Source organism: Eulemur rufifrons, chromosome 7 (assembly GCF_041146395.1).
Source record: "Eulemur rufifrons isolate Redbay chromosome 7, OSU_ERuf_1, whole genome shotgun sequence".
Lineage (NCBI taxonomy): Eukaryota > Metazoa > Chordata > Mammalia > Primates > Lemuridae > Eulemur > Eulemur rufifrons.
The window spans coordinates 128,641,921-128,654,749 of NC_090989.1; the positions used below are offsets into that span (position 1 = coordinate 128,641,921).

The 12,829-nt window shown below is 36.5% G+C and overlaps 1 protein-coding gene across 1 annotated transcript in view; it reads left to right on the top strand.

Moving 5' to 3' along the window:
* KCNH8 (potassium voltage-gated channel subfamily H member 8) overlaps window positions 1-12,829 on the top strand; it is a 363,798-nt gene that overhangs the window by 267,268 nt on the left and 83,701 nt on the right. The gene's annotated exons all lie outside the window — the stretch shown is intronic.

Here is a 12,829-nt window from a genome sequence, read left to right on the forward strand (position 1 = left end):
CATTTAAATTTCCAGACTGGCATATGTCCATTTGTCATTGTAGACATGTTGTATGATGAAAATTGTCAGCTCATCTTCCAACTCAGAAAGCTAACTTATTTTTGAATAATAGAGTTATTTGTGACAAAGTGATAGAAGACTGCAAAAAAGGTGAAAAAGAACTGACATTTTAAGCAGGAACCACACACCAGGCACTATGCCAGATATTTTACAAAATTGTCTTCTTCAAGCTTCTGAACAAACAAGGAGGCATTTTTAATTCCATATTTTAGCTGAGAAGCTGAAACTTAGAGAGCTAGCTCACCTAAAGTCAAATTGCTTATTAGTGGTGGGGCTGCAGTTCAAGCCATTCTGTAAATCCAAATCCTGTTTTGTATATAAAGCAAATGTATCTATTCTGTGGTCTTTACAATTTGGAAAGACATTCTTTATCATTTAATAAATATGAATTGAGTATGTATTAATTGCCTCCCCCCAAACTAGGCTTGGGAATCAAGTGTATAAGAAAGATTATAACCCCTGTGCTTGAGAAGCCGCCAGTCTAGTAGGACAGATAGGCAGATAATCAGAGATTAAAGTGTCATAAGACCTCCAGTGGGGTAAGAGAGGAAAATAAAGGAGCAGATGGCTAAGGGATTGATTAGTTTAAGTAACAGAAATGAAAAATTGATTATTTTGATTACCAAAAAGTGAGAATGGATAAAAATACCTCTAAATGAAGTTACTACAGGTAAGGGAATTTTGCAATATCCCAAAATATCCTTAAAAATGTTTACAATTGTTGAATCATAGTGGTGATGATTACTGTTAGAAATATTGTCTAGATACCAGCATAAGACTTGAAAGCCAGAAATGTGAAATCTTTAGTATAAGACTGAAGACTGAAAAGTGTCCCTCATGCTCCTACCTTTATTGGACTTTATAGTCAGATTGAATGTCCTTAAAATAAATCCCAAGAGGTTTCTCCAACAGTTTCTCAGAGCCTTATTATCAGTTTCCTTATTATTTCTTTAAAAATTATTTTCAAAATTTAAAAATGTGCATTACCTTTTGCATTATAAATATTCTCAAAATAAAGTTGAACAAACTCCCTGATTCTAAGTAGAATTATATTAAATCTATCCCGACATTACTTGTGGTTTCCCTGTTACACATACATACACACTCAGACACACACACACACTCACACACACACAGGAGGAGAATGATTTAACAATTTTTCCCGTTGCTGTATTCAAAAGCTTAACATTCTTGCCAGGAAGTTAGCCATTATATAATATTAACGATCAATCCTTATGTAGCAGTTTAAACGCAGCTTTTATTTTGGTTGCTGATTTTGATACCTTGGAAGAAAAGGAAAATTTTTAAAGTTTGAAAAAGTGGAGTTTAAATATACTTTACATGACTTCTCATCCCATACCCTTACCTTGAGCCAATTCACATGAATTTTTTCCCCTAACATGTCTCATATTTCCCTGGCCTAGAGACTACTATTCACATGCTTTCAGCTGTGCTAAATGGACTTTTCCTCCATCTCTGTTAATCCAAATCCTACTCATTCTGTATGGTACAATTTGAATACTCCCCCACTCCTTTAAATCTTTCTGATGGCTCCAGCCAGGAGTGCTTGGTTTGGTCAATCTTATATTGTTTTATTTACATATTTGTATTAGAGTTTACCCAATAGACTGCAAGATAATAAAGATCTTTCTCCCTACCCTTTATATCTCACAAAGCATCTTGAACATTGTGCATGATCACTAAATATTTTTAAGTGAGTGAATTAGTTAATTAACTAATTAGGGACTATAGACTACTGGACAGGTGGAACCAGTGAAGGTAATATTTTAGTCTCCTGGTTCAAGGAAAGCCTCCCCTCAGCAGGGGCAGAAGGAAAAGTAAAGGAACCGATCTCAATATACACTTACCTGGGAACAGGATGTGAGAACAGCACATTCCGGAAGCAAGTCTTCCATGGAGCGGTGGTTTTTGGCAAAAATGAAACAAAACAAAAACAACCAAACAACAGCAACAACAAATATTGACTGTGTTTAGTTCTAGAACAAAACATCAAAGATGGACTTTGACAATCTGCAGAATGTTCAGAAAAGGAAAAGCAGGCACAGGAAGTGGTGTGAAATTACCATGAAAAAGGCTACCTCCTAGAGAAGATGAGATTGGAGCTGAGACATTGACAACTGTGTTTTCAAAGGTCGTAAATGCGAGAATAGAAATAGGGCCAAAGGGCGGAGAACCAGGGGAGGCAGATTTTGGCTCAACACCAGACTTAAAATGTGTCAGGGCTGTAGCAATGAAGACAATCATGGGTTCCTGGTTTCCTAGTTCTTGTAGGAACTGGAGCCAAATTCTGCCCACCACCAAGGTCTGAGCTTACCAGAGCCCTACATGCTCAGCTGCTTCTTCAGAAGCCCTGATACAGGTTCCCAAGGCCCTGCCTGGCTACACTACTGCCACTTCCAGCTCCTTTTCTCAAAGTGCTCTGGTGTTCCTGGACTTGCCTATTCCCATTACTGTGGTGCCTCTGGCCACCTCTGGCACCTGCCCAGAATTGGACAGCTTTATCCCTGAATGACATCTATAAAGCCTGCTGCATGGAAATTAAAACATGTTTGGTATAAAGAGTTTTTGGAAAATACCACTCAATGATAAACAATGAACACATTTTTCCAAACTGGTAGGACAAGGCTTAGGCAAGTGTGTAAATAAAATTTCTGATGGGTTGTGTAGGTTTTGATATCCCCGAACCTCTGAGGTAGATTTGCAGATTGGGTTCCCTGATGTTCCCTACACCAGAAAAACCTTTCTGATAATCAGAATTGCCTCGAAATGTATGTGACATAGTTGAGATAAAAAGTAAATTTGGTTTTACATGAAATGGGCACAGGTTAGATGTCATTTGGTTGAATGCTGTGAGTTTAAATGCCTGAGTAAATGGCCTCTGAGTCCCCTGTTAGCCCCATAATTATTGAATGATATGATCTTGAACAAAGAGGAGGTTGAACACGCAAAACTGTGACTTTGCTTCTTAACAACCAGACACTCTAATGCCATCATTCTCTCCACTTTTGCCTACTTTTAGATCAACTATATTGTTGCTTTTGATCCTTTGGTATTTGTCACTTTCATCCTTTCCTTTTGTTCTTTGGCCAATAAATATTTTCTTCTCCAACTCATCTTCATGGAACTTTCTTCTCTCTCATGTAACCTTGCAATGTGTCAAAGGGCAAAGGGCCACAGTGCACCAGTAGATATGGCCAGGAACAGAAATCTACAAATTGATGCAGAGGGAATAAACAGGCTCTATCTTTAAAGGAAGATGGGCCCAGGAAGGTTATTTAGGGAGCTGGATCTAGATATGAACTAGTCACATATTTCATATGCTTAAAGGGCATGTATCCATCACTCCAGCAGTGCTTGTAAAAAACCATTGTTGATCCTGGTTGGGTTTATGTAATTAAAACTAGATACTGTACTTTGGTTACTATGTGAATAGTAACTAGCTTTTGTGTGCCTGGCTGGAGACTAAACCACCTATGTCCTTGTTTCTGTTGTTTCAAATCCATTAAAAAGGCATTATGCTTGCCAAATAATGGATTTGTAAACAGATAGTTGGTGTCTATAAGTGAAATTAGAAGTCAAATGCTAATGAATGGAGTGGTTGTAAGTTTAAATGGCGATTTGTGGTTCTTACTTTATCCAATATTTTTATAAGGTCCAAGAAAGTACATACGAAAGTGGGTTCTCATAAGAAAACAAGAGCTATGTGAGGTCCTTAATTTCTCCACAACGTAGGTCTGACCTATATAAAATTTCTTGCAAAGTTCACAAGAGAGTAGCCAAAGAGTTCTATTCCTGGAAAATGAATCATTGGGAAGTTGCTGAGAGTTCAGTCTATGGTTCCAAAAAACTCTCGTGTTACCCAACTCTGTGCGTACGTAGGACATTACCACACCCTCCCACCAACTGTCTTTGGAATAATAGCTAGAGTTTCTAGAAGGAGTGGGAAGGTTCACAAAAGTTTCCATGCTCACTGCAAACTAGTGCAACCTCTGTGGAAAGCAATGTGGAGATACCTTAAAGTGATACAAGTAGACCTACCATTTGATCCAGCAATCCCATTACTGGGCATCTACCCAAAAGAACAAAAGACATTCTATAAAAAAGACATCTGCACTAGAATGTTTATAGCAGCACAATTCACAATTGCAAAGATGTGGAAACAACCCAAGTGCCCATCAACATATGAGCGGATTAAAAAAATGTGGTATATGTATACCATGGAGTACTACTCAGCTATAAGAAACAATGGTGATATAGCACCTCTTGTATTTTCCTGAATAGAGCTGGAACCCATCCTACTAAATGAAGTATCCCAAGAGTGGAAGAATAAGCACCACATGTACTCACCATCAAATTGGTTTCACTGATCAACACCTAAGTGCTCATATAGGAATAACATTTATCGGGAGTTGGGCAGATGGGAGGGGGGAGGAGGGATGGGTATATACATACATGATGAGTGTGATGCTCACTGTGTAGGGGATGGACACGCTTGAAGCTCTGATTCGAGGGGAAGTGGGGGGCAAAGGCAACATACTTAACCTAAACATTTGTACCCCCATAATATGCAGAAATTTAAAAAAAAAGTTTCCATGCTCAAAGTAAAAATAATACAAGGCCATAAGTCGTATATGATAGTGACAGTAAGCAAGAAGAAGACAACATGGGAAATTCCCCTTTGGAGGTGGAAGGGAAGAGTACTTATAGAGAAAAATCCACAGGGAAGCCATTTCTATGAAAGAAATGAAGTCAATCAGAAGTTCATTAATATCAAAACATTAACTAACAAGAAGGATTAGGAGGTGGGACAAAATATTAAAAAGTGTAATGACTTTCAACTCAGACCCAGATTCAAAACCTGGTCCTTCTCTCTAACAGATGTTCACCCTTGGTCATGTTTTGTTTTAACCTTAAGTGTCAGTATTTTAATATTGACATTTCAGATCGTAACACTCAGCTCTTACAGTTGTAAGAAATTAAATTACATGATATAGGATTAAATTAAATAGTGTATAAATTACTCAGCACCTTAGGTGATCAATGCATGATCTCCAACCACAAATGTACAAATAAGAATATTACAACGTGGCATTTTTATCATAATGAGTGAAGTGGTAACATAGCAAATGGATGCCAGAAGATATTGAGTCTACGTCTTACCCATTTAACATCTTCAGTACCTCATATTGGAAAGTGTTATTTGTAAGTATGAATGATGCAAGATCTTTGATTTCCAAAAATGATGCAATTGTGTACATTATTGTCTATTAATGCAACTGGAATGCTGGATTAATATTTTATACAGATTTTCAATAATGAAGGATTTTTAAAGTCTACATGATTTTCAGAAAAACAGAAAACCCACATTCCATTTTAATACAACAGCAGCAACAATAATAATAACTTTATATTGAGTGCTTGTGCTTGCTATATATAATACTGCACTCTGTTAAGCACTTTGTGAATTGTGCCACTTAACCTCACAACAGCCTATGAAGTGGGTTACTCTCATGTTCTCCATTTTAGAAAGCAGAAGACCGACAAGAAGGATAAATAACTTACCCAACATTACATAACTATTAAGTGGCATAAATAAGATATGAAAAAGTCAGCAACATAGTTCTAAGACAAGCTTGTTTCTGCACTTTTATATGCTGCTTTGCTTGCCTTCTGGGTTCTGAAGATTTACTGTACTATGTGGATCTGACATATTTCTCTGTACTCCTGTTTCTTTCTGCATTTCTCTGTATTTCTTGTTCCTCTGTGTGTTCTCTCTGCACTTTGTCTTCTCATTTTTAAAAATGTCCATGCCACCCCTTAGGTCTCTCTAACACAATCACGTTGCCCTGTGTTTACTTCAAGACCAATCACTCAGCCACCTGCTGGTTACAAACTTATTTTAGAATGTTCATGCAAACTCCCACTACTTATTGTATTTCACACCCCATCAAACCATCAAACAAAGTTAGTTATATGTTTTTAAATGCACTAGTAGACACATGAGACAGAATCTGCTCTTCTGAAGGAGAACAAAGGCTGACACCTCAAAGGTGGTGTTTCATTTTAAGACTTGGACATTTTCTAGAAACTTAAAAGACTTTGAGTACAGTTTCAATACCAAGCTAAGGGAAATAAAAACCAGTGAATTCTTTTTTTTTTTTTTTTTTTTTTTTTGAGACAGAGTCTCACTCTGTTGCCCAGGCTAGAGTGAGTGCCGTGGCGTCAGCCTAGCTCACAGCAACCTCAAACTCCTGAGCTCAAGCGATCCTCCTGTCTCAGCCTCCCGAGTAGCTGGGACTACAGGCATGCCCCACCATGCCCGGCTAATTTTTTCTATATATATTTTTAGCTGTCCATATAATTTCTTTCTATTTTTAGTAGAGGTGGGGTCTCGCTCTTGCTCAGGCTGGTCTCGAACTCCTGATCCACCCACCTCGGCCTCCCAGAGTGCTAGGATTACAGGCGTGAGCCACCGCGCCTGGCCAACCAGTGAATTCTTTAACAGAGTATTTGTATACAACATTTGAGCATATTACATGGTCTAATTAATTTTACAGCTACTTTTACGATTGAGATGTTAGAAAATGTATCTCCCTCTAATGTATTTGGGAGAAATGTAATTCGAACTTCAGTTTGAAGTTTTGCAAACCAGGAAAACTTAAGATTCCTTTTCAATGTATGACAAAACTCTATCTTTTTAAGCTAAATGGCTTCCTGGCAACTACTAAAAACAGCTGAGAAGTGGTGTGCAAATTTGAGACAAGACTTGCCACTTCATTTTTCTTCTCTAGCTTTTCACCAACCCCAACCTTTGAGAGGAAACAGAGGACAAGAAGAAAATTTGGGGCAGATAATGAACATAAAGTTTAGCATAGTAATAAATAAAACAGTTTGCCTGGATTCAATTATTTTTACCCCAAATTGTCTTTCTAAAACAGGTTTTTGTCCTGATGTAGTTGAAGTGATATGTGCTTTGCATTAAGATTTTTTTACTGAGTAAAAAGTTGTCTTTGTAAATGACGCACTGAGCTGAGGTATAAACGTATGTCCCACAAACCCATTTAGGCCACAGGAAACACAAGCAATTACCCATGAAAGTAGTGCCCGAATTGGGGGCACAGATCTGAAAGCAATGTGATCTGTAAGTATATTACAAAATAAGGTTAAATGCAAACAGTTCATAGTTTATGTTCTGCCAACTTAACCATGAGCCTAATCTTTGTTACAATTTCCTCCATTTTTAGCTGAGATTTAAGAGGCTTTTGGAAGTGCCCCAGTTAGCTGGAAACAGATGGCTTGTTCTGCTGCTTCTTAGAATCAATCAGAAAACTCTACAGTAGCTGCTCAACTGTGGTTTCCGATTGTCCGACGTTTTCATTCTTTCCAGAGTTTTGTTTCTTTGTTTTTTGGTACATGTGATGATGTCCTATTTTGGCAGTTTACCATAGTGTATAATCTTTAAATTAATCATTGCGTAAGTGAAATGTTGTACCTCAGGAATCACTGTTAAGGAAGTTTCTATTGTTCAAACTTTTCAAATTTTAAGTAGACTATAAAGAACTGAAAAACTCTGGACTAGTTTTAGCACAAGTGGTACATTTTTTTTCTTGACAGTGCTAACAGCATATAATATTTCTTTCTCTGAAAGATTGTTCAGCGATGGAAATAGAGTAGAAGTAATACATGCCTCAAAATGTGAAAACCTTCCATCTTTAGCTCATCAATATTTGCTGATGGATCTTCACTCACATAATTAAAAACAGATGATAGAGGAATTCAAAAAGTCATGGGTTTTTACATAAGCATTTTGCTTTAAAAAAAAAACAAAGTCAACCATTTGTGAAGAAACATTGCAGGTTCTTATTTTACAAAATCTTAGATTTGAAAGAGAGCTTAGAGATTACTCAATGCAATCACCTCATATTCAAGTTGGAAAAATGAAAGACCACAAGGGATCACACAGTTACTAGTTAGGGACAAGACCAAGAATAGGACCCCAATTTCCTAACTCAAAAATCCAGTCTCCACTATTTTATGATTATTTTTGCTTCAAACTTTTACCTCAAAAGAAGATTGTACCACTTCAGAAATGTAGGATATCTACCTCTTAGTTTATGAGAATCAAAGTCTGAGATTAGTGGGAACCCCAAGTAATGACTGTTTTCCTGTCAAATTGAAGCCTCAAATTTACCAATGCCTTCCTCTCAGTGGAATCAACAAATCAATATTAAATGCCACTATAGTCTTGTGCCCTTTTAGTCTTATCCTTGGTCACATAAAATGGGGTAGGGGGGTGGAGGGTTGAGAGTGAGTTTTGGAGGCTAAACTTCTCCTTAACTCTATTTCTTAAATTAAAATATGAAGAGTCTATAGTTTAATTAATAGTAATATACCAATGTTAATTTCATAGTTTTGACAAATGTACCATGATAATGTTAGATATTAACATTGGGGGAAACTGGGTGAAATATATAGGATTTACAAGGACTCTCTGTGCTCTTTGCACCTTTTGTATAACTCTAAAATTATCCCAAAACAAAGAGTTTCATTAAAGCAAAAACAAAAAAAGTTATAATCACAGGCGCTAGGCTAACTCTGAATAATGGAGACAAGCATGTAAGTATGTTCTTAATGATTTTTCTAATCTATGCTATGGAGTGTAGATAGTTTTTAAAACAATGGAGATGAAATCTCTCAAGCTTTTCTCTCATATTTACCCTTATTAAGTATCTGCAGCAGTAAATACAATACTTCACAAATGCTTTGGTTCTCAATAACTCCCTCATCCCCCCCCACACACACACATAAAAACATACACACATTCAGACTTCAGACACTGATCCTGATATCTCTCAATCACCTCTGCATCTGGGTAGTGCCATGCTAAAGCTCCTTGCTGAGGAGGCTGCAGAGGGCAGAGATGCTCTTATGTCGTGCCCTGGCCTATTCATTTTTTTCCACCGTTCTGCCTTTTCTGGCCAGCCACCTACTGCCTTATGAATCACAGGAATCACAGTGCTTTTCCACCTCTCACCCTAACGAAGTCCAAGAGGATCAAATGGGTCTTCAGAGTTGTGGGGAGACAGGAAGCGAAGGTTAACTATAGTATTTTTTATGCTTGGAATTTGCATTTGAAACCTCCTGATCACTGTTTAAGTAATATTCAGGTTCTAAATACTCAGGTATGCCAAGTTTATATTGTGGATTGTATTTGGCTAAAATTCTATTATCTCTGATATGACAAGCTTTGGGGACACATTCCTCCATTAAAGTGGGCACTGGAAACTCAAATTTATTTACTAGAGGTCTCAACACAGCACAATTTAAAATGATAATTTACATGAACTCTTATATAGTTAAAATAATGTACTGTACACTTGAAAATTGCTAAGAGAATAGATCTTACATGTTTTCACCACAAAAAAGGTAACTTTGTGAGTTGATAAATATGTTATCAAGCTTGATTGTGATAATCATTTCATCCATATATTGTGTTGAACATCATAAATATATATAAGTTTTTATTTGTCAATTATACCTCATAAAGCTGAAGAAAATAAAAGATCAAAATACCCTCAAAAGGCCACTTGGGGAAAAACAAAATAAAATGATTAACCTCTAAGTTAAAATCCGGATACTGCCACTTTGAACAAGTTATTTAATCTCTCTGAACCTTAGTTTTCTCATCTTTAAAATAGAGATAATAATTCCTAAGTTGTGATCAAAATGAAATAATGAATCAAAATGTGGATAATAGTTGTTCCTGCTCCATAAGGTTAGTGATGTAAGTGAAATGGAAGATATACCACCCAAGCGGAGTGTCTGGAGCACAGGTAGCTCCCAGTAAAATATTAACCATGTGCTCACCTGCTCACAAGAATACCATAGGATAGGCTCCATTCTTGCTTCTGGGTAACTGTTACAATATGGTTCATTGATACCAAATTAAGTAGAACACCATTTTGAATTCTAAGTGTGATTAAGTATTTGCTGTTTCCCCCCCCCTTCTCTCTGTGTATATATACACACATTTAAACACACATCTGAATCTGATTTAACAAGCTTATATTTTATTAGGTGGTTTTTCATATTACTGAAGTGTTTTATATGACCTAAGAGAGTTTTCATGGGTTTTTCTTAGCTAACACGCTCCTGTTTCTTATATTAAGCCTAAAATATCTTGTTAATTTACTAAATGCTAATATAAATTAAACATTTCAGAAACACATCTGTTGTATAAAACAGATCACACCTGTACAAACTGTGAATGCACACATATAAATAGTAAAACTAAGTATATTATTGTAGGAAACCTAAAGAGTAAAATAAGAAGAAACTCCTGTTTAAAGTTAAAAGTGTATAATTAAGTAAAATACATTGTAAGTATGCAATGAAAAATACATAGATTGAATTATCATGCTAATTGTAAGCTCTTCTAGGTATGTTCATTAAGAGTCAGTCTGCCTTTGAAATTGATCATCTATTTATTTCACAAATCTATTTTATTCATCTAATCTATTTTACTAATGACAGGATTATTTTATGATAGCTTTTGTTTTCATTAGGAGTCAGTGTATTCAGTATATTTAGATTCTACTTAATGTTGTGCATGCTTTTTCCTTCAAAGTGTTCTTTAGGGAAGAAAAAATTTGAGCAGAAGCAGACAGATTGTTCTAGGACATCCCTTCCTTTAGAGACATGAGTTTCTCCAGCATAAAAAAAGACTGGATTCCAAATTGGTTAAATTGCTGCTTCTGTACAGTACAGTGGCATGTTGTCTTGTTACAGTGGAACATGTGCTCTCATTTCGGATGAGCTGTTCTGTGAAAAAGTTTTATTTAGCCCACATAGCCAATCCCCGGATTTGTGGGGTTACCTTCTTTCCAAGTTACCAGTTTTTTTCATCATCATTATTGTTTCTGCTCTGTCAGCTGTAACACAGTTTAGTGGCAACCCTTTTAAAAAACAAGCTGCTTCTCAAAATAGACAGAACAGTTGGCTAGACAGAAAAGAGGTATCAATGAAAGTAGATCTGTTGTTCATCTGTGTGTTGCTCCCTGAACCACTCCTGAGACCCAGCATCTCACACATATGTAAATGAGCACATTGAGTGGGCACATAGTCGGTGTCCCCTAACACAAACTTTTATCCTGTTTTATTAAGGAAATCAAATGATATGAAACCTGATTTGATTCAGAGAATACTTACATGTTTCACTTGTGTTCAAATTAAGAAGTTTAATTGAATGTATTGGCTGGGGGTTTTGGTCACTTTTTTAATGAGAAAACTTTGGGTTTCATAAGTAGATGAATACTTTAATTCAATTAAAGATCAACAGATGGATCTAGTTATATATTCATGGACTGATTGTATAGCTGACTCAGCGGAGAGGAAACAGCTTTATTATGGTATTTTTCCCTCTGTGCATCAACTAAAACAAAAATTAGGTCATGCAATATTTACATTCTGAGCAAAGTGACATTTTTCAGCTGCCCAGACTTCCCTATAATTACAAGAATGACCAATATGGAACAAAGGGACAAGTCTCTCTAATCACTTCTTTGTAAAGCAGAGACAATGTGGTCCCCCTTTCAGGGCACAACTGGGAAGAAGCCTGAAAAGTAGCCAACCCCCTGGCCATTCCACATCCCCTTGTTTTCCATACTCAACAGTACTTTAGTCAAATGCCTAAAAGAGCACTGCTCTGTGGAAATCTCCAACCTGAGCATGATGATAAATTCTGGTGTCATCCCTGCTTCCTGATTTTACCTGTGTCTTGACTTTCTTCCTACAGTGCATATAAATACACCAGTTATATTTTAAATGCACATTTAATTTGCTTTTGTGATATCTCTTTAATTATTCTTTAATAAGTTTTTTTAATATCTAAACCTTTTTCCATAAGGGATTAAACTAAGTTTTACCAAATCATACTTTATCACCATTTCTTCCTTGTTCTTACTTAAAATTCTAGAGCAGAGCTTTTCAGGGTCCAAGGTCCAAGGACCCAGACACATTTGAAAAGGTTGCAGGAGGCCATTTATCACCTGAAAATGTACACAGGATCAGGTGACCAGAGAAGTAGAGAGAAAAGAGATATAATACACCAGACCTCTGCCAGTAACAGTGGTTGGCATTTTCTTCATGTGGCATTTTCTTTAAAGCCAGTGCAACCCTACAAGTTACACAGTATCCCTGTTTTTGGGGAATGAGAAAACTGACGCTCAAAGAGGTTAGTTATTCCTCCAGCCTGTTAATGACAGAGTCCAGATTTAAATCTGTGTTTGAATCTACAATTTGTCTGGACAGGGTAAATGACCCTAACTTATTAGTGGCCTTTCATAACATATAACTCTCACATTTGATTATCATTGTCTATCATCAAAAAATAATTTCATTATACTTTGTGTATAAATGTAGTGCAGATTTACAAGTGAACATGTCTTGCTGTATCTGCCTCAATGTTTTCATATTATCTCATATTATCACAGAGAACCATTTGCACATTCATTAGTATAGTTTTCAAACTAGCATTTATTAAAATCTTACTGATCTTATTAAATCAAGTGCTTTGCTAAATTCTGCAATATAGTGGTTCTAAGCCCTAGCTTACTTTAGCTTCCACTGGGGAACTTTTAAAAAATGCCAATACCTGGACTTGGCACCAGAAATTCTAATTCAGTTAATGGAGGTGGAACTTAGCCAGGGTATTTTTTAAAAGCTTTCCCAGCTACAGCCAGCTTTGAAA